Source organism: Plecotus auritus (assembly GCF_963455305.1).
Source record: "Plecotus auritus genome assembly, chromosome: 6".
NCBI classification, from domain to species: Eukaryota; Metazoa; Chordata; class Mammalia; order Chiroptera; family Vespertilionidae; genus Plecotus; species Plecotus auritus.
The window spans coordinates 38,114,406-38,134,803 of record NC_137773.1 but is presented as its reverse complement, the minus strand read 5'-3'; positions in this window follow the sequence as shown (position 1 = coordinate 38,134,803).

Sequence of the window (20,398 nt, the reverse complement as noted above, 5' to 3'; positions counted from 1 at the left end):
AATGCTCAAAATTTTTTCCATATTAATTAATAATTGCTTCTTTGCTTTTCCGGATAGCAGGGAAACTTGTATTGCAATTGATCAATTACAGATCATTTTAAATACAAATTCAACAACCTTCATTGGATAATGGACCAAGTAGTTGTGACTTAGAAGAGTCTAATAGAGATCCAAATATCTAACCAAGCTAATGTAAGGCCTTGGTTCAGATCTCATGTTTTGAATAACTCTCTTTTCCCTGTGCTTCTACCAGCTACAACTTCCTTTCAGCCAGACATCTGGTTCAGTTTGCCTCAGACTAATAGCTCATGTTTAGGGACATAATATTCTGAAATCTAATTCTATAAATAACCAAGGCTAGAAATTACATGACCTCCAAAATTCGGCTATCCTTAACTACTCAGGCACTCTACTGGGAAGAATTACAGACTCGGTGTTTATACAATCAGAGCAGCGTTCCTAGGGTGAGGATCTTAACAAATAGAAAAGACTGAAAGAAAGGTATCACTAACTCTGACAGAAGTTACTAATGATATCACCTCTTCCTTATGTAGATCATTCTCAACTCATTGGCATGAGTAGCTCTAGAGTCCTTGTTGGCTAGTCATGGTGACATCTATGCCATTGCTAATATTTCTGTGAGGTTTGATCTATTAGGAGCATGTACTGACATACCAAAGGAAGACACTCCTGGAATTGATATGATAAAGATTGGAGAGATCTGATTTATCACTTTTCCATACGGTTGTCAATTATATATCTGAAATTTGGGGGAAAGACCATTCTTTTGTCATTGCATTGGAATGAGACTACATGTAGAATAACTCTATGATATATTTGTCTATATCTCAGTTTTTATTCAGCTCCTTATTCTGTTCCATTGATCTTGTTTAATATCACACTCATATTTACTGCATCTTTGCAATAAGTCTTGATATCTGGAAGTATGAGATCTCAAGTGTTATTCTCCTTCTTCAGAAATACCTTTGTTATTTTTGGCCCTTTGCCTTTTCATATACATTTTAGAATGAGCTTGTTCATTTCTATCCCAAAAAATTCTACTTGCATTTTTATTTAGATTACATTGAATCTGTAAATTAATTTGGGATTATTAACATTTTTCATTATTGAATTTCAGTTTATGCATTGGTATATTCATGTAAATTTTATGTCGTTTTGGGTGGTGGAGGTTTGTTTTCTGTTTTTTTACTTCATAGCTCCAACAAGTTGCCTTTATTTTCCTTTTTTTGTTGTTGTTTTTTAAAATATGTTTTTATTTATTTTAGAGAAAGAGAAATGGAGAAGGATAGAGAGAAACATCTATGAGAGAGAGAAATATCATCGATCGACTGCCTTCTGCATGCCCCCTCCTAGGGATCGAGCCTGCAACCTGGACATGTGCCCTGATCAGGAATGGAATCAGTGACCTCTTGGTGCATGGGACAATGCTCAACAAACTGAGCCACACTGGCCAGGTTATTTTCCTTTTTCTTGACTTATTTTTGCATGTCTTAATTGAGAGTTTAAAAAGCTAATTGAAAGTTTTGAACAAATGGATTGCCATCTAGACCAAAATGCTGCTAAATGTCCTACAATGCACAGGACAGCCCGGCAATATAGCATTATCTGGACCCAAATGTCAATAGTGCCAAGGTTGAGAAACCCTGCTTTAGACACCCTACTTGAGGAACTGATTATTTGCCTTTCCTGATGATTTATAGCATAGGCTAATTGCATTGCTTCCCAACTATAAGCTTGGGAAATAAAGAATTATTTCATACTGTTCTTCAAATCTATGGGAGAAGGTGTCCCATAATAGAAGTTTACTGCATTAAGCTTTGTTGCAGTCCATAAAAACTAACCAACACCGTGTGTGTGTGTGTGTGTGTGTGAGAGAGAGAGAGAGAGAGAGAGAGAGAGAGAGAGAGAGAAAGAGAGAGAAAACAGAGGTAGTTTAGAGGGAATTGTGCAAAAATACTGCAATGCAGAAGCAATTTGATGTTTCACAATTTTTGTGAATAAATCCAGGTTTAGATGATAAACCTACTGATAATTTTGGTTTGATTTTTTTTAACATGTCCTAGGGCCCATAAGAGATTAGGATAAAATTACTGTGGAAGCCTGAAATTAATAAAATGTATTCAAGGAATTACAGGGTCTTTGGTTTTGTTTTTCATCCTTTTTTCCAAGTATGGAACTAGGATATAATTTTTTTTTCTGGCACACATGCTGAACTCCACTTCTTTGATGTTTTCACCTCAAAAACATCAAAGGATTTTCCCACCCCATCTAAAACTAGAATTTGTAACCTGTGTTTTCAGAGACTGAAATACAAGCAACATCCAGCTGTAGGAGCAGCATGGAGATAGGATTGATCACAGCTTGACAGTCTCCAGTCAAGAAATATATTTGATTCCCATCCCCTTGGTGCCGTGAGCTATTAAAGGTGAAGTGTCTCCCTGGCTGCAGAGTAAGTGTACCAATTCCCCACTTCCTTCCATTTCTGGAGACTTCTCAGAAATGGAAATGCACAAGGGGGAAAAATATAATAAATGTGCTCCCTTGGTGAGAGTAAAGCAAAATTTCGGCAGTAAATAGCTATGTAAGTTCATTGTAAATTCTTAAAACCTCTCTTGCAGCATCATATTCTTTTAAATGCAAACTCAAAGCAAAAAAGAAAGAAAAGCTTATCTCAGGTTTGTCTTTTATGACAGCAGTGTGGGAGGATTAATAAATGTTACGAGACTTCCTGAAAAATAAAAGCACTTTTCAGAGTGAAGAAAAGTAGTTTTAGCAGCTACAAATACCATTTTCGTCAACATAAGTTTTGAATTTCCCCTTAGGTGAGTACAGAGATAAAGGAGGCAGCCAGAGTAACTAGTTCGTGTTTTTTTGTTGTTGTTGTGTTTTTTTATTGTAGCATACCCCAACAAGAATGAAAGTTCAAGGATTTGGTTTTTAGTAATATCTGACATTGTACCTTATCCAGCTCCACACTCCTTATTTCTAATGTCTTCTCCCTTCTAACCAAGTAGATACATAAGAAGTGAAGCTGGGAAAGCTTGCTGCAAACAGCTACATATATTCTACCCATAGAAGTTGGAGGTCTATAGCAAAGGGAAGTTTGTTGAACCTCTGGCCCACCTAATGGTTTATGTCTGTGCCCTGGGCTCCTGGGACCAACACTCCCATCTCTCCTGGGGCTCTGTTATCAGATAGAATAGGGCTTACTCGTGGATTCTGGGTAATATAAGCTGGTGTTCGCAGAGAAAGGACCCCTGGAGCTCTTTTCTTCTTTGACCTCGCCATGATTAGTGTCATTAAAACCTACCTGAGACACTTCCTGCCCACATGGGCCTTCTGTTTGCTTATTTTGGTGTGTAGATGCAGCTGCTTTGAGGTCATCTATATTCCCTCCTTCACAGTATTTACTAGCATGTACCATTCAAGCTTCTGCACATACCTTCCCAGAACATTTTCAAGTGCATACTTCATTTATCTGGGGATTATTCCAAGTTATGTACAGCCCAATTAGAAGACTTGCTGGAGTGTGACTGAGGTTGGTCTTGGGGCTAAAAGCCTCAGATATCTAAAGCATCCTTGACACTCCAGTACATTTTATTTTATTGTTTATCTGTCTCCTCTTTCATCATTCTTGAAATTGAGACATCTGGATTTATTAAATTTGTTCCCACTCAGTAGAAAATTGAATTAGATGAAGCTGGGGAAGGAGTGACTGCGAGTGATATTTCCTGCTGGCGTATAAGTAAAGCAACAGATAAAACAGCAGAGCGGATAGAACCCATATAATCAACTTAGACTTTTTTGTATATTTTTTATTATGATATAATCCCTATGTCATAAAATCCACCATTTTAAAGTGTATAATTAAGTAGTTGTCTAGCATATTCACAAGGTTGTGCAACTATCACCACTATTTAATTCCAGAACATTTTCATCATCCTAGACGTACTTTTTACCTTAAAAAAGTACTTTTGCTTTGCAATGGCTCCAGAAAGAGATAGTTCAGTAAACAGAATAATGCACCCCCCACCACCCATGTCTACATCTGATCCCCAGAGCCTGGCAAACATGTTAGGTTAGGTTGCATGAAAAGGATGTTTAGATTACAGATGAAATTAAGGTTGCTGATCAACTGAATCTGAAATGGGGAGATCATCCCAGGTTATCTGCATGGATCCAGTGTAATCACAAGGGTCCTTAATAGTAAAAGAGGGAATCAGAAAAGTCTTTGTCAAAGTCAGAGAAGGAGATGCAATGATGGAAGCAGAGGTCAGATAGTTGCAATTGCTCACTTGAAGATGGCTGGAGAGGCCAGGAGCTAAGCAATGCAAGTGACCTCCGGAAACTAGAAAGGCAAGGAAAGAGGTTCTCCCCGAGAGCCTTCCTGAGTAACGCAGCCTTGCCAACATGATTATTTTAGCCCAGTCAGACCCATTTCCAACTTCTGATCTGCAAGATAATACGTTTGTGTTGTCTTAAGCCACAAAGTTTGTGGTAACGTGTTATAACAGCAACAGGAAACTAATACAGATGGAGAAGGATGGTAGGCGGGAGAGCAAGGGGAAAAGGAAGAGAGAGACAGGGAGACACCATTAGGTACTGTGTGCATGGCTACCCCCTTGGATGCTGTCTCAGACCAAGAGCTGGCTTTGTCATTTCACTTGACCCTGTCACAGAATCAAAGAGCAGTTGGCAGTAGAAGTGCTGTCCTCACCTGCACATCATTTGTTTTGCCTGGTTAGAGTTCAGGAACTCCACCAATGGTGATATAAATGGACTCAAATTTTAACTGGTCTTCAAAGTTGACTGAGTCTCTCAGGAAGCAGTTGGAAAGTGGAGCTTGCCCTAGCTGGTTTGTCTCAGTAGATAGAGCATCGGCCTGCAGACTGAAGGGTCTCAGTTTCGATTCTGGCCCGGGGCACATGCTGGGTTGTGGGCTCATTCCCCAGTAGGGGGCATGCAGGAGGCAGCCGATCAATGATTCTCTCTCATCATTGATGTTTCTATCTCTCTCTCCCTTCCTCTCTGAAATCTATTATATATATATATATATATATATATATATATATATATATATATAGAGAGAGAGAGAGAGAGAGAGAGAGAGAGAGAGAGAACGTGGAGCTTGTTGATCAGGGAGAAGAGCTACACACCTGTATCCCCACCTTTGACTGCACTTAGGTGGCGCTAACTGCACCAGAACCCGCTTAACATTGGAGTCAGGTAAATAACTTGACTTTAGCACTGTGATTCAGTTTTGCTTATCAACTGTTTGAAACCTCAAAACTGACAAGCTTTAAAAGGGGAAGGACCATGAATAATAATGTAATGTGCTTCTCCTTTCTTCTTGAGGAAATGTTTAAAAGTTGTAAAATCTGGTGTTAGTTTTTTTTTCCAAAAGCAAAATGTGAAAATAATCTTGAGATTAATTTTTCATATTCACTTTCTAAATATTCAGTCATATCTCAAGATACCTTATCTGCCAGTATTTTGGCTACAGCTGGAAATGCAACAGAAAAGAAAAGAAAGCTAATTTCTCCTAAATGTAGACTTGACTGCAGCTTTAATTTTGTCTTTGGTGACATGGTAAAGACTGCCTCATTTTTTTTTTAATAAATCTTTATTCAGATTATTATAATTGTTTCTCCTTTTCCCCCCATAGCTCCCCTCCACCCAGTTCCCACCCCACCTTCTGCCCTTACCTCCCCCCCCACTGTCCTCATCCATAGGTGTATGATTTTTGTCCAGTCACTTCATGATCCCCCCATACCCCTTTCCCCCTGAGAATTATCAGTCCACTCCCTTTCTAAGCCCCTGATTCTATTATATTCACCAGATTATTCTGTTCCTCAGGTTTTTAATTCACTTGATTTTTAGGTTCACTTGTTGATAGGTATGTATTTGTTGTTCATAATTTTTCTCTTTACTTTTTTCTTCTTCTTCTTCTTCTTTAAGAATACCTTTCAGCATTTCATATAATACTGGTTTGGTGGTGATGAACTCCTTCAGCTTTTTCTTATCTGTGAAGCTCTTTATCTGCCCTTCAATTCTGAATGATAGCTTTGCTGGGTAGAGTAATCTTGGTTGTAGGTTCTTGCTATTCATCACATTGAAAATTTCTTGCCACTCCCGTCTGGCCTGCGTAGTTTCTGTTGAGAAAAGTTGTCTTTTGCTCTTGGCATTTTAATTATGATGTGTCTTGGTGTGGTCCTCTTTGGATTCCTTTTGTTTGGGGTTCTGTGCGCTACCTGGACTTGTAAGTCTATTTCTTTCACCAGGTGGGGGAAGTTTTCAGTCATTATTTCTTCAAATAGGTTTTCAGTATCTTTTTGGATTTTTTTTTTTTTTTGCTTTTTGCTTTTTCGGTTGAGTGTTTTTTGCTTCTTTGTATTTCAATTCTTTGACTTGATTTTTGTGTTCCTCTTGTCTGTTTTTGGGTCTCTGTATAATATTTTTTATTTCAGTCAGTGTATGTTTAATTTCTAGTTGGTCCTTTTTCATATCTTCGAGGGTCTCGTTATATTTATCGGCCTTTTCTAGGATATTCTTAAAAAGCCTTATAACCGTGGTTTTGAATTCTATATCCAGTCATTTGTTTTCCTCCATTTCTTTCGTTTGTGATCTGATTCTTTGACGCCGCAATTCACTGCTTCCCTGAGTTGGTAAGGTAGATTTGTGTGCTAGGTTTTCAATATGGCCCAGTGGGTCGGCCTCCCCAGTTAACCTGAGGTGGACAATCTTGGTGTACCCCTTTGTGGACTGTGTGTACAGCCTTGTTGTAATTAAGTCTTGATTGTTGTTGGTATCACTGGGAAGAATTGACCTCCAGGCCAGTTGGCTGTAAGGATCAGCTGTGTCTATGCTGGGAGAAGTTCAGTGCTGGAGACAGCCTTATAGGATTAGACTTGCCAAATTGCAATAGCCTCTGTGCTCAGCTTGGATGGGGTGGAGTCTCAGTCTTGGCTTCCCGTCAGCCTTACCCTTGCGTGCACGTGCGCGCTTTCAGTCCTCCGCCTTCCCCGGCTCCCGAGTCTCCCCCCGAGAGTCCAGACTCCCCCCACAAGAGCGTGGGTCCCCAGGGGCTCGCCTGAAATTGGGGTTCAGTGCAGTCAGAACTGGGGCCCAGTGCAGTCAGGAACCTCCAACTCCCTTCCACTAGGGAAAGCCTGTGGCAACCTCCACAGCCTTTGTGCGCACTGGCACGCGCACGCTTTCAGTCCTCCGCCTTCCCCGGCTCCCGAGTCTCTGCCCGAGAGTCCAGACTCCCCCCGTAAGAGTGTGGGTCCCCAGGGGCTCGCCCAGAACTGGGGTTCAGTGCAGTCAGAACTGGGGTTCAGTGCGGTCGGGGGCTTCCTTCCCCCTTCCGCCAGAGAAAGTCAGCCAGGCTCTCAGCCGCCCTTCCCTCTGCGCGCACAAAGACTCTTTGTCGTACCTCCAATTCTCTGTGAGCTTTTCTCTTTCCTTCTAGTTGTAGAATTTTCACTCAGCCAGCTTTCCTGTGGTTCTGGATGGTGTCCATTCTGTCTTTTAGTTGTAGTTTTGAAATTGTTGTGCGAGGCAGCAGTTTAGGTGCTTACCTATGCCGCCATCTTGGTTTCTCCTCTCAAGACTGCCTCATTTTAGCTACCTTTGATTCAGCTTCTGAATCGGGCGCCGTGTGAAGAACTCAAAACTAGTCTCTCCAATCCTAAATCCTTAGCCAGAGAGCTAGGCTTGCGTAGTCTTCCTTTGGGATTAGATGGAATGACACATGGTCAGTTTCACAAACTGCCAGTCTGCAGCAGGGTCATACCGGCAAGAGTGTGAAACTAAGGTGTCTCCTGAGTACCCCACAGTGCTGGTGCCATTGGGTGCCGTTTACCCAACTTAAGAATTGACTCGAAGGGTATCAGGGTTTGTCACAGAAGCAAAGGAAGAGCTGCAGGAACTCATGCAGCTTCAAGAGTCTCAGCAGTTGTAACTAGAAACCTGACGCCTCCTCAGTCCTCGTTTATTCCATCACTTTTTCTCAACCCAACTCTAATCTTTGCTGATCTCTACTTGGCTTCAACCTCTCCAATAGCAAACAGGCTTTTGCCTCATTGAAGGGATGGGGCGAGGGGAATGCATGCCAGAAATTCTGGTATCATGTCCTCATAGCTCAGAATTAAGCAGAGGGGGGAAATCCCCTTCTCCGGTTGGCTCTGGTTAGAAGAATCCTAGGGAAGGTCTCTGACTGCCCCCATTCAGAGCACATGCACAGCCTGGACCAGCCATTGGAGACTAAAATTGTCTCAGCCTGTGTCATGTGTCCAACCAATGATTCGGATGTACTGGAGGGCAATCTTGTTGATTTGATATCCTAATGACACTCCCAATGCAAAGAGTGCAAAAGTTAAACAATACACAATGGCTACCATGTTAAGTGAGATGGCAAGAAAGTAACGAATTTACAGAAGACAAAGTGAAAGAAGGAATCCAGGGAAGTGATTTAGCCTGAAAGAATCTATCCAACCCTGGTGATCTAGAGCGTTAGGCTTATCTTCAAACAAGCATACAGGGATAAGGGAACAACGGATTTAAGGAACCCAGGCTAGCAGCATCAGAGCTGCTATAGCCTCAAAAGGATGACAGGCGGAAAGGGTTACGGGAACGCAAAAGAAGGAGAAATCATAAAGAGTAGGCCACCTTAAAAGAAGCAAGGATCTTAGTTGAGGAACACAGCCCTTGCAAGAAAGAATCCAGGTGAATAATGAGCCTCAGCTCACTCTCTTTCTCTGATCTCTAGCTGCGTGTTGGTCAAACCCTACTGAAGCCAGTGGGCATGGGAATCCTGTTGAAGTAACCCACATGGATTAGCCGCCTAGGACAGAGTATAAGGAGGATCTGTAGGAACAAGCAGAAGACAGCACATATATGTCCTAACTGGCCTGCTTCTAACTTTCCCCCATTCCCACCTTCACAGCAGCCAGGATTATCTTTCAGTATAAAATTCACTTCTTACCACACCACTCATTAAAATCCTTCAAGTCATCCCATTCCACTTAGGGTTCCACAATAAACACCCTTTATACTTATCTTTGCAGGTTCTCTTAACATAATTTGGACCCTACCCATCTCTCCACTCATCTAGTTTCGCTTTTCCCCTTACTATTCCATGTTTTGTGGAATCTCTTCCTTGACATTTCATGTGTTTAGCTTCTTTACAGTCTTCAAACCTCCACATAAATGTCACCTCCTCAGAGAAGTCTTTCATGACCACCCAATTTCAATGCTTGGTTATTTCCTTAACACAAATACAATGTGCAATAATGTTATTTATTCACTTGTTTACTTGCCTATCATCGGTCTTGCCTGCCTGTTAGAACATAAGATCCATGAAGATGAGGAACTTTTTATCCTGTTCACCTTTGTATCCCAGTTACTAGCATGGTGCTTGGCACAAAGTAGGTGCTCAGGAATTACTTGTTGAATGAATGAATGAATGAATGAATGAACGAACGAATGAATGGCTCCTGGTCAAAAGAGTCATCTTCAGTATCTTGTACTGTGTGTCAATTATTAATGTTATTAATTTCTCAATGATGTGCTTCTGTCACTATGGTGGTGTTGATACTAAGCAGTCATCTGTTTAAATTTACCAAGACTCACTGGAAATCACAGCACCTTAGCATCCTCAAAGACTAAGACATGTAGTGCAGTTCTACAGGGAGTATTTTTGGAGCGGGAGACTGAGTAAACACAACACTTTTGCTTGGGATTTTTTTTAACAGGGAGAGAGAGAGAGAGACATCAATTTGTTGGTCCACTCATTTATGCATTAATTGATTGATTCTTTTATGTGCTTTGCCTGGGGATCGAACCGGCAATGTTAGCATATAGGAAGGATGCTCTACCCAACTGAGCTCCCCAGCCAATGGCCTTGCTGGGGCTTTAAAGAGGCAGAAGCAGAGGCTCAGGTACAGTAACTTCCTAAGGAAAAGTAGAAGAATATTTGCAGGCTCAGAGCACCTGCCGTTGAGAACAGGGGAATTGTGTATGTATTCTTTGATTATTGTGAAATCCCAGCCTCAAAGTAAGACATTATCACAGTGTCAACAAAGGATTCCTTTTCCTTCCTAGACAACAAGCATATGAAGGGAGAGGAAGCCCCTTTGGCTGCTGTGTAGGAAACCAATCATAGAAAGGTGGCAATATTACAACTTCTACAAGTCAACTTGTTTGGTCAACAATCTCACAGATCCAAAGCAGTAATGATCATGGAAGTTGGACCAAGAAGAAATATTTTAACCATGTACACAGAGAACTGATTAGTATTAGAATGAAGGTCTTTAGTCAAATTCCTCATTTCACTTTTTGAACCATAACACAATAAAACAATCTTAAAATATAATAAAACAACTTTTTAATGTTTCATCATGCTTACTCCATACAAATGTATAGGCCTAAATGGTGCATATTATTGTCAGTAAAGAAGATACAGAGTGAGTTCATCAGATTCCCTCTCAGTCCCACTACCCATAGAAAGTTATTAAATGGACCCTTAAGTACTGTGTGGACTTATATGTGTGCTAATCTAGGCAGATAAACTCTTTGCTTTAAATCCTAAGGTAATTTTAATCATGCCATACCCTTGGACACCTCTAAGGATAGAGTGACCCATGCTGAAGCTGATAGCTCTTCTAAATATCTAACACAGGTCAGTGGATATTTGTCAAAACCTCTGGACTGAAGACAGAGGGATACTTGGTGCCTTCATGGTAGAAGCATTCCTCAGAAATCTGGGAAGAAGATCAGGGATGCTGACTTTTGGTTTTCAATTTATTCTGGACAGGGCTAAGGCAAGTCTTGAACTCATATATATGTGAATGTCCTACAGTCTTCATGAAATATTCAGAGACTTGAGGTTCAAAAGGATACAGGACTACTAGTACCCTTTGGGCACTCCAGAAGAAATTTCCTGACTAACTTCCCAAGTCTATAATTTGCTCCAGAAGGACAGATAACATTTCTTCCTGACTTGACTACAGTTTAGTCAAAGCATTTGGAAAGAACATAATGCTGTTCTTGAAGTTTTAAATCAATATTATATGCAAGACTTTGAGTCCAAGTTAGCTTAGTCTATCTTTTCATTCATTCTCCATTTACCAAATCATTCATTCAGTTAGCTGATCAACAGATATATACTGAGAGCTGCTTTATCTGCAATAGGAGATATAAAGAATAGTGGACAACCTCCATTTAAGTGGAAGAATTATAAACCTCATACACACACAAGGCCATATATGAGAACAGACATTGCTGTTGATTCAGCCAATGGGGAGACCACTGTGTGTAGAGCAGTCAAGGCAGATTCAACTGGAAAAAAAAATGATAACAGGGCTTAGCTTGTGATTAACATATGAATACAGCAGGCACAGATATGGAAGAGTGCTAAGGCATGAATGCATGATCCAGTCTGTTGCAAGTGGTCCTGATATGGGTGTAAACTGGAAACATGTGTTGCAAAGAGACTGGAAATCCTTGAATGCCAATTTGGACTTAATCTTTCAAGTAACAGGGAAGTTCTAAATGTTCTTGAATAATGGAATTATAATATCTTTGAACCAGAAATGCCTTTAGAGATCTAAGTCATGCTTTGAAAAATCAATATGAAATGATGGTTGGCTAGGTACAGGGACAGAGAGCCTGAAGGTGAGGAGGTAAGAGACAGGTGATAATTTAGAGCATTGACTTCAGAAGTCAAAAGGAGGAGTCCCGTATGAGAGAAATTATGAAGTAAGAATTGACAGGCTTTAGTGGCAGATCATGAGATATAAGGAAGAAGGAGTCTAAGATAGCTCAAAAGTTTCAACCACAGGTGAACACACAATGGTGGCACGCACCATTAGACAATTCTATTGGGAGAAGGGGACATGGATAATGATGACACAGTTAAGTTCAGCTGAGGTGAGCAGGGTATCCAAGTGCATTTACACTAAGTGGTTGGAGTTTTATGACTGGAATTCAGAAGTGTTCAAAGCTAGGGATGTGGATTTGGAATTCATTTGTGTAGAAGATTCTGCCAACATTGAAATTATGGTCTGAGAATAGCCACTGACTTCTGAGAAGCCACAGATATTGTGGCTCTTTTATGTGGACACACACGAAAAGCATTCCCTATGTTTTTGTTATCCTAAGAGAGAGAATATATTTCAGAATAAGTACATTTCCTCAGAAATCACATAAACATAATAAGCTCAGTATGTATAATGTGGAACAATAAGGCTGATTCTTATTTGTCTTTGCATTCCCTGTGGTTTACACACAATGGGTGGCTCCTGGAATGCTTGATGATTAAGTGAAAATGAAAACTAGCTTTTAAGATAATTAATACACCCTTAAAGGGCATTGGAAAGCCCTGGCTGGTGTGGCTCATTTGGTTGGGTGTTGTCCATGCACCAAAAGGTTGCCAGTCGATTCCCAGTCAAGGACACACACCGGGTTTCGGGCTCGACCCCCAGTATGGGGGTATAGAAGGCAGCTAAGCGATGTCAGCTCCCACATGGAAGTTTCTCTCTCTCTCTGTCTCAAAATCAAAAGAAGGCCCTGGGAAGGGTTTACAAGGCTCAATTTTTATCCTAAGCACCTTTTGTTAAGAATATAGTAAAAAAGCCCACAGATGTGTGTTTTTTAACAAAAGGAGTGAAAAAGATAAGAATTTTTCCTTTTATACCTTAATTGGTTATTAGTAACAGTTTCTGGAACCAAAAAAAAATCACTTTTTTTTTTCATTGTCTAAAGTTTTACGTATGTCTTCTTTTTCCCCAATAGACCGTCCTCTCCCCCGCCCCCCAAGCCATTCCCATCCCGGGCAAGCCCCCACTGCCCCAATGTCTATGGCCATTGGTTATGCTAATATGCATGCATACAAGTCCTTTGGTTATTCTCTAACTCTTGAATCATTATTGTCTTTATAAATTTTCCAAGGCAGTCCTTAAAGCTATGCCATAAAATTTAGCATCTGGTTATATATTCTTTTTCTTTGTCATTGAAGTCATAGAATCAAATTTTTAAAATGGAAAAACCTTAGTGCTTATCCACTTCCAATGTTAAAATTTTAGAATGCTAAACGCTGTTTCACATCTACAGGTCTTATCTCCTATGTCTTATCACTCAACTCCAAACTGTACATTCATAAAGTCTATATTCTTTGCTTGTATTAAATTCCCCATGTTAGCAGTGTTCAGTACATGGTATTTAACAAATACTTATTGACTTACATGTGAATCTGCCAAATAAGCCCTAAGCATACATCACACACACACACACACACACACACACACACACACACATACACACACACCACTATAACTTGCTCAAAATAGGGATTAGGAAGTCTTTTTATTTTGGCATTAATTAAATCATAGAAAAGTACTGGTGTCAGTGAAGGTTCTAGGCTTTACAGAAAGCGAGGTAGCAAAGTAAATGCTATCACTCATGGGAACTTGTCAAACATTGCCAAGATTGAAAAGAAAAGTTAATAGTGAGTGATTAGGTTTACACTAAATAATCACTGGAATCTTTTGTCCATATATGCTCATTTAGTATTTTTAGACTTTAATTTACTAGTGTCTATACAGAGACCTACTTACAGATTACTCTAGAAATCAGGATTTAGCAAAAGCCTCAACAAAATATCTAGATCCCTGTGTGACTATCAAACAGACTGTGAAAATGATCCAGAAACGCCTTTAGAGATCTAAGTCATGCCTTGGATGCATTCTTTTGTAATTTTGCTCCTACACATAAGGAGTAAAAAGACCAGCAGGAACATCAGGTGGATCGTTTCTCAAAGGGATACTCAGTCACAACAGAGTGGTTGGCTCAAACATAGGCCAAGTTTCTCTTACTTCCCACAAAGGAATGCATCCAACAAAAGGAAAGCCAGTTTTACAGCATAAACATGATGTCGTTTGGATTATATTGAACACACACACACACACACACACGCACGCACACACACACACACAATGCTCAGAGGGCATGAAAGCTCTTCAGGAATGACCTGTGCATTTCATTAGCACAACTTCAAACAAAGCATTCACAGGATTTCAAATCAGACTGCCGAATCCAGTGAGGCGCGCGCAGGCAGCTGCCCTGACTCGTTCATTTTACGGTGCTGCTCTGCCCTGCTGTGGGGACACTGAGAGGTGCAAGAGAAGACAGTGCTCAGAACTCAGAACCAACTGCTACACATAGGTTTTCTCGGAGAAACAGGCAAAGCACAAATAAAAAACATAGGCCTCCCTTTTAATAGGAAATCCTCATTTAAATATTCATATTTTCGGGGTATAGCGTTACTGGATGCAAAAGGAGAAGCTAAAAATGACTTAGAGGGTAAGTGATTTGCAAATGTCAGATCGTTTTTAATTCATCCACTTGTAAAGTTGAATTTAATGTTCCTGAATATTTATCTTCTAATTTTTTCCAAAAATTGGCTGGTGTAGAAAACATGGTATGGGTTTAAATGGGAAAAGCAGGGGTAACAATAATAATTAACATTAATTGAGCAATTACCATACGTCAGGCACCAGGCAAATAAATATTAATTCATTTAATCTTTACAACAAAGCCATGAGATGAGTACTAGCTCTTCATGCTTTTCAAAGTGCTTTCACATAAGCGTTTTCTGTTGCTCCTCACCCAGTGCTCTGAGGCAGACAGGGAACTCATGGCACATAAGACACCTGGAAGACCTTGAAGTGAACCGGTGGGCCCCAGAGCACAGCTCAAGTAAGTCACAATCGGAGTCCAAGTCCCTAACTCCCCAGGCAGCCTTTCTTTTACTTACACAACGATGCTGGTTTACACCCCTAAAGAAAACCATTTACCAGGCTGATGTTAAGAAATGCCTATCAAAATGGAATAAACAAAAAGTATCATGACTACATCTGACAATTACATGTTTTTTCTCTATTTTTAACATTGGAAGAAAAAGGATGCTGACTAAATTATAAAAACAATAAAGCATAATTATGTATTGTATTATATATTAATCAGGCTTGGTTTAAAGTAAGTTATTAGCATTAAATCCCATCGGAAGGCCCAAAATAAGCTTGAAGTTTCTCCAAGTTTTCTTCCCCCATTGATCTGACCTACTCGATTAAATCCTGTCCCTAAAATCTATACACCCATGAGAATTTCCAAAGGACTAATATGGCTTGGTCTTGACAAGCTATCCATTTTCTGCCTGGTTTTTGTTTGTTTGTGTTTTGTTGTTTTGGCTTGGTTTTGTTTTTGGTTGCTTTGGGGCTAACAAATTTAGATTTGTAGCCTTCAATCCTGTGGTGAATTGTATTTGAAAGCTGCAGTCTAAATTTAGCCTGATTTTCCCAGCAAGCTCCTCAAGATTAAATATTTTATACATTTTGTACTTTCAAAAATTAAATTCCCAACTTCAGACTGACTCTACTCAAATGACAGTTTATAGTCATAACCAGGAATTACCAAATGCAAGGACTAAGTTTACCTGACCTGGACTTCACGGAACAGGGTTCCAAACTTATAAGTGGGTTACAAAAGTTTATTTGCAAGTTAATTGTATGGAAATTTGGATGAGTTTTCCCATTTTAAAGTTACTACTTACAGCATTTATTTCGAGAAGAGCAATTTTTGCAAGATGGGCCCCTATGCTGGCTCTGAACCTTCACTTGGTTCATCGCTCTGCATGGGGCATGGAGCAAGGAGGCTGCAGGGCCACGGGGATACTCCCACCCTGAGTCTGCCCTCTTCCACTGGTACTTGGATCACCAGCGCTGGCGACAGAGGGGTCCTTTGTGGGGAGATGGAAGGAGTGCAGTTGTGAAAGCCAGGGTATAGGCACAGAGTGCACTGCCTCAGTGAGAAAAAGGAAAGAACGTGGTGGCCAGTGGAGCTGGAGCTGGGTTAGGGGCCAGCTCTCCCTGGAGTGCTACATTCTAGGGAAGTCCCATTGGAGTCTGGAAATTTCAAACCTAGCCTTCCAGGTCCGTACAAAGGTATATCAGCCAGAAAGGAGGCCAGAACAGAATCTGTTATTCAAATGTTTGTTAGCTAGATTTTTTAAACAAATATACCTAACTAATATTCTAGAATGTAGGACTTCCTGCCCAGGAGCTGATCAATGCTTACTGAACAGGAAGCAATGTCTATTCCCTAAGGAAAAGTAACACATTGGAAGACTAAAGTGATAGGATTTTCAAGATAAATTTATTCATTAAATAAATGGACAAACATCACTGGGAGGTACACTTTCTGTCACCAGCAAGAGAAGCACAGGAACACACACACTTGTAAGGCTTACTAAAATGATTGGCAAATGTACCAACTCAGAAGCAAAACATAGCCCTGGCCAGTGTGCTCAGCAGTTAGCGCATCAGTCTGTGCATCAAAGGGTTGTGGGTTCGATTCCTAGTCTGGGGCACGTACCTGGGTTGCAGGTTCAACCCCTGGCCCTGGTTGGGGCATGTTTGGGAGGCAACCGATCTATGTGTCTCTCTCACATTGATGTTTCTCTGTCTCTCTAGAGTAAGGATTAACAAACAAATCAAAAAAAGAAAACAGAGAAAGAGTGACGTTCTTTTGTCTCCAAAATGCCACATAGGTGCTAAGAAAAGGAGGGAGAACGTGAACATGGCCAGCTAGCTGGGTTTGCGGCCTCCAGTGAGCCTTAGGGACTTGTCTTCCTGATGTCCTGGGTCCTACAGGTTGACCATCTGGTCCTGCACTCCTGCCTTCCCAAGTTTTTCCCCTCTACCTAGTCTCTCACTTTATACCTCATAAAATGTTACATTTCTCAGCTTCTTCCCTGCAGAAAAATAGAGATTAATTACAACTTCCTATCAGATCGATGAATTTTTAAATGTATTGCCTAAATGAAATTTAGTGAGTCCCCAAAGTGCATGACTAACGTTTCAAAATAGCACTCACCAAAAGTATAATTGTATTATTGTACTATCTAAGTTGCTGACTAGAACTTCTCATTGTTTTCTGCACTTGAAAAAAACATACACCTCTGGAAAATTAACACTCCACTACCAATCATGACTGAAATAAAGCCTTCTTTGCTCTGTTTGAATAATATCATTAGTTCCTAAGGGAGGGCTGTGTTCCCAATGGAAGCAGAAATTCTCTAACCTGTGTAGACATTCAGGGGAACTAAAACAGTCCACAAAGCCTCCAGAGATGATTCCCTCCCTGCAGAGGTTGGCAATAGCCTAGAAGGGGGAATCACAGTGGAAAGAAGGCAGCCTATGCCCAAGGCACAGACACACCCCCTCCTGAAATCAATCTCCAGGAAAGGGCTGGAGAAAGCGTGGAGCAGACCGAGCATTAGCAAGTCATTCTCCTATAAAAGTAGTAGTGTTGTGCACTTCACTACTGAAAACGTCATGGCAAAAAGTAGAGATAGCATAGCAGGAAGAGATGCTGATGCCGACTGTCAGGAATACTGACTCCTTCTCCCTAAAACCCACCCCAAGTAGGTAGAAAAGGGAAACTGAGAAATCCTTGGTGGGGAAGTGTTTGAATGGGTATGTGTAGGGTATGTTGGCGTTAGCCTGGAACAGAAGGCAGTCCAGCAGGAGAGGGCCAAGCAGAGGGAGAACACTGGAGTTCTGGTTTTGCTTCTCCTCTTCCTCTATCTTGGAACAAATGGTGCCCATTGCCATCTGAAGTGGCTCAGGCCCACTGGTGTGCTGGAGCTGGTAGAGTAGCTAATTGTTAAATTTTCAGGAATTTTGTCAGCCAATTTTTAAATATAGCTATTATTGAAAATTAAATTATACAAACTTAACAATTAATAAGTCAACACTCATGTTTGTAGAAGCATTATTCACAACAGCCAAAAGGTAGAAGCAACCCAAATGTCCATCAACAAGTGAATGGATAAACAAAATGTGATATATATATATATATATATATATATATATATATATATATATATATGCCTAAGTGACCATCTGACCGTTTGACCATCCAACCAGTAGCTATGACACTCAATGACCACCAGAGGGCAGATGCTCCAACCGGTAGCTATGATATGCACTGACCACCAGTGGGCAGACGCTCAATGCAGGAGCTGCCAAGCTGCAGTGACTTGGCAGCTGCGGTTCTCGGGTGATGCACCCGGAACCAGAGAAGAGGGAACCTGATTCTGGGGTGTGTCACCCAAGAACCATCCTCTTGCAATCCTGGACCCCTTGGGGTATGTTGGGAGCCAGTTTCAGCCCAATCCCCACAGGCCATGCCAAGGGACCCCACCAGTGCATGAATCAGGCCTCTAGTATACACATAATGGAATATTATTCAGCTTTAAAAAGGAAGGAAATTTTTATACCTGCTACAATACAAATAAACCTTAAGAAAATTTTCCTAAGTGAAATATAAACACAAATACTGTATGACTGCACTTATATGAGGTACCTAGTCAAATTCAGAAAATAGAATGGTGGTTGCCATGGGTTGGTGGTAGGAAGAATGGGCAGTTCAAGGTATAGTTTCAGTTTTGCAAGGAAAAAATTCTGGGGGTTGTTTACACAAAATGTGAATATAGTTAATAATACTGAACTGCAACCATTTAAAAATGGTTAAGGTAATAAATTGTATATCATGTGTACTTGACCACAATTAAAAGTTTTTAAAAAATGTTTTTAGCCGAAACCGGTTTGGCTCAGTGGATGGAGCGTCGGCCTGCCAACTGAAGGGTCCCAGGTTCGATTCCGGTCGAGGGCATGTACCTTGGTTGCGGGCACATCCCCAGTGGGAGGTGTGCAGGAGGCAGCTGATCAATGTTTCTCTCTCATCGATGTTTCTAGCTCTCTATCTCTCTCCCTTCCTCTCTGTAAAAAATCAATAAGATATATTTTTTAAAAAGATGTTTTTAGAAGCAGAAGCAATAGAATCTCAATTTCCTGCTTTGGCAATATATGGTAAATAGGTAGGGTATTACCATTGGGTTCACTGGGTGATGGGTACAGAAACTTCCTGTGCTATTTTGCAATTTCTTGTGAGTTTATAATTATTTCTAAATAAAAATGTTTTTAAACAATACTCAAAAGTCATCATTTCCTAATTATTTTACTACGATTTGCAGTTAACTGTATTCTTGAGATTTTTTAGGTCTATTGTACTTCTCTAGTGTTGCACATCACCTCTCAAACATCTACATTCATCTGGAAGCTGGAGATCCGTGGGAGTATTTATACCGTGAAAATCAGCAAATGCTACAAGCAAGGGCTCCACACTAATAACCCCCAGCCGGCTGTTAGGCTTTTGCCAGCAGCCTTTGGTCCAGGTGTCCTCAGGATTAAAATTAGGTTCGCTCTGAATCCTATACTTTCAAGAGGATGAGACAAATAAGTGGGGACTAGCTGACCACAAACAGTAACTTAAAAACTTCAAAGCTGGGGAATTACAGCCTTAGGGGTGTTTCTCCCTAGGGAGCTGTGATAGTTAATGTTTGTGGCTGAGCTAAGGGAGGCCCAGAGAGCTGGTAAAACGTTATTTCTGGGTGCATACAGGAGGCTGTTGCCAGAAGAGATTAGCATTTAAATTATGTAGTAGACGAAGTAAAGAGGATCTACCCTCACCAATGTGGACAGGTATCACCCAATGCATTGTGAGGGCCTGGCTAGAACAAAAAGGTGGAGGGGGAAATTGTTTCTCTTCCGGAGCTGGGATGCCCACTTTCTCTTGTCTTTCTCTGAATATCAGACATCGGAGCCCCTGGTTCTCCAGCCTTCAGGCTCTGGGACTTACCCTAGCAGCCTGGTTCTCAGGCCTTCACATTGGACTGAATTATACATCCGCTTTCCTGGTTCTCTGGCTTGCAGATGGCAGATCATGGGACTTCTCGGCCTCCATACCACGGTGAGTCAATTCCTATAATAAATCTCCTCTTTCAGATGTTTATCTATTTATCTATATTTTCTCACCTGGCTCTGTTCCCCTGGAGAACTCTGACTAATACAGAGGTAATGGGGAAAGACCTGACCTGCAGGTTTGTTTTGAGAGGTGAGGGTCAACTGAGTGTGCATTTTCTTGACAGCGAGTTTTCTCATGCTTGGAGCTCTCTCCCCCAGGGCTCACGTACTCTCCATCTCCTGAGTTCATTGGAAGTGAAGCAGAGTGGGGGGCAAAAGGGGGGGGGTCTGGCTTTCCTCCATTTCCTGCTCTTGAGGTGGAGACATCTCTTTTCTTTTGATTCCCATTGAAGATTTTATTACACCTGTGAGGTTCTTGGATAAAGAGAGGTAAGAGTCCTCGAGGATTGAGGATCTCAGGGCAAGGCGTTCCACCATCTAAAGGCAGTTCTCCCTGCAGTTCACTCCAGTGATGGGAAGGACTTGGCCCTGGGCTGAGTCCTTTTCTCCTT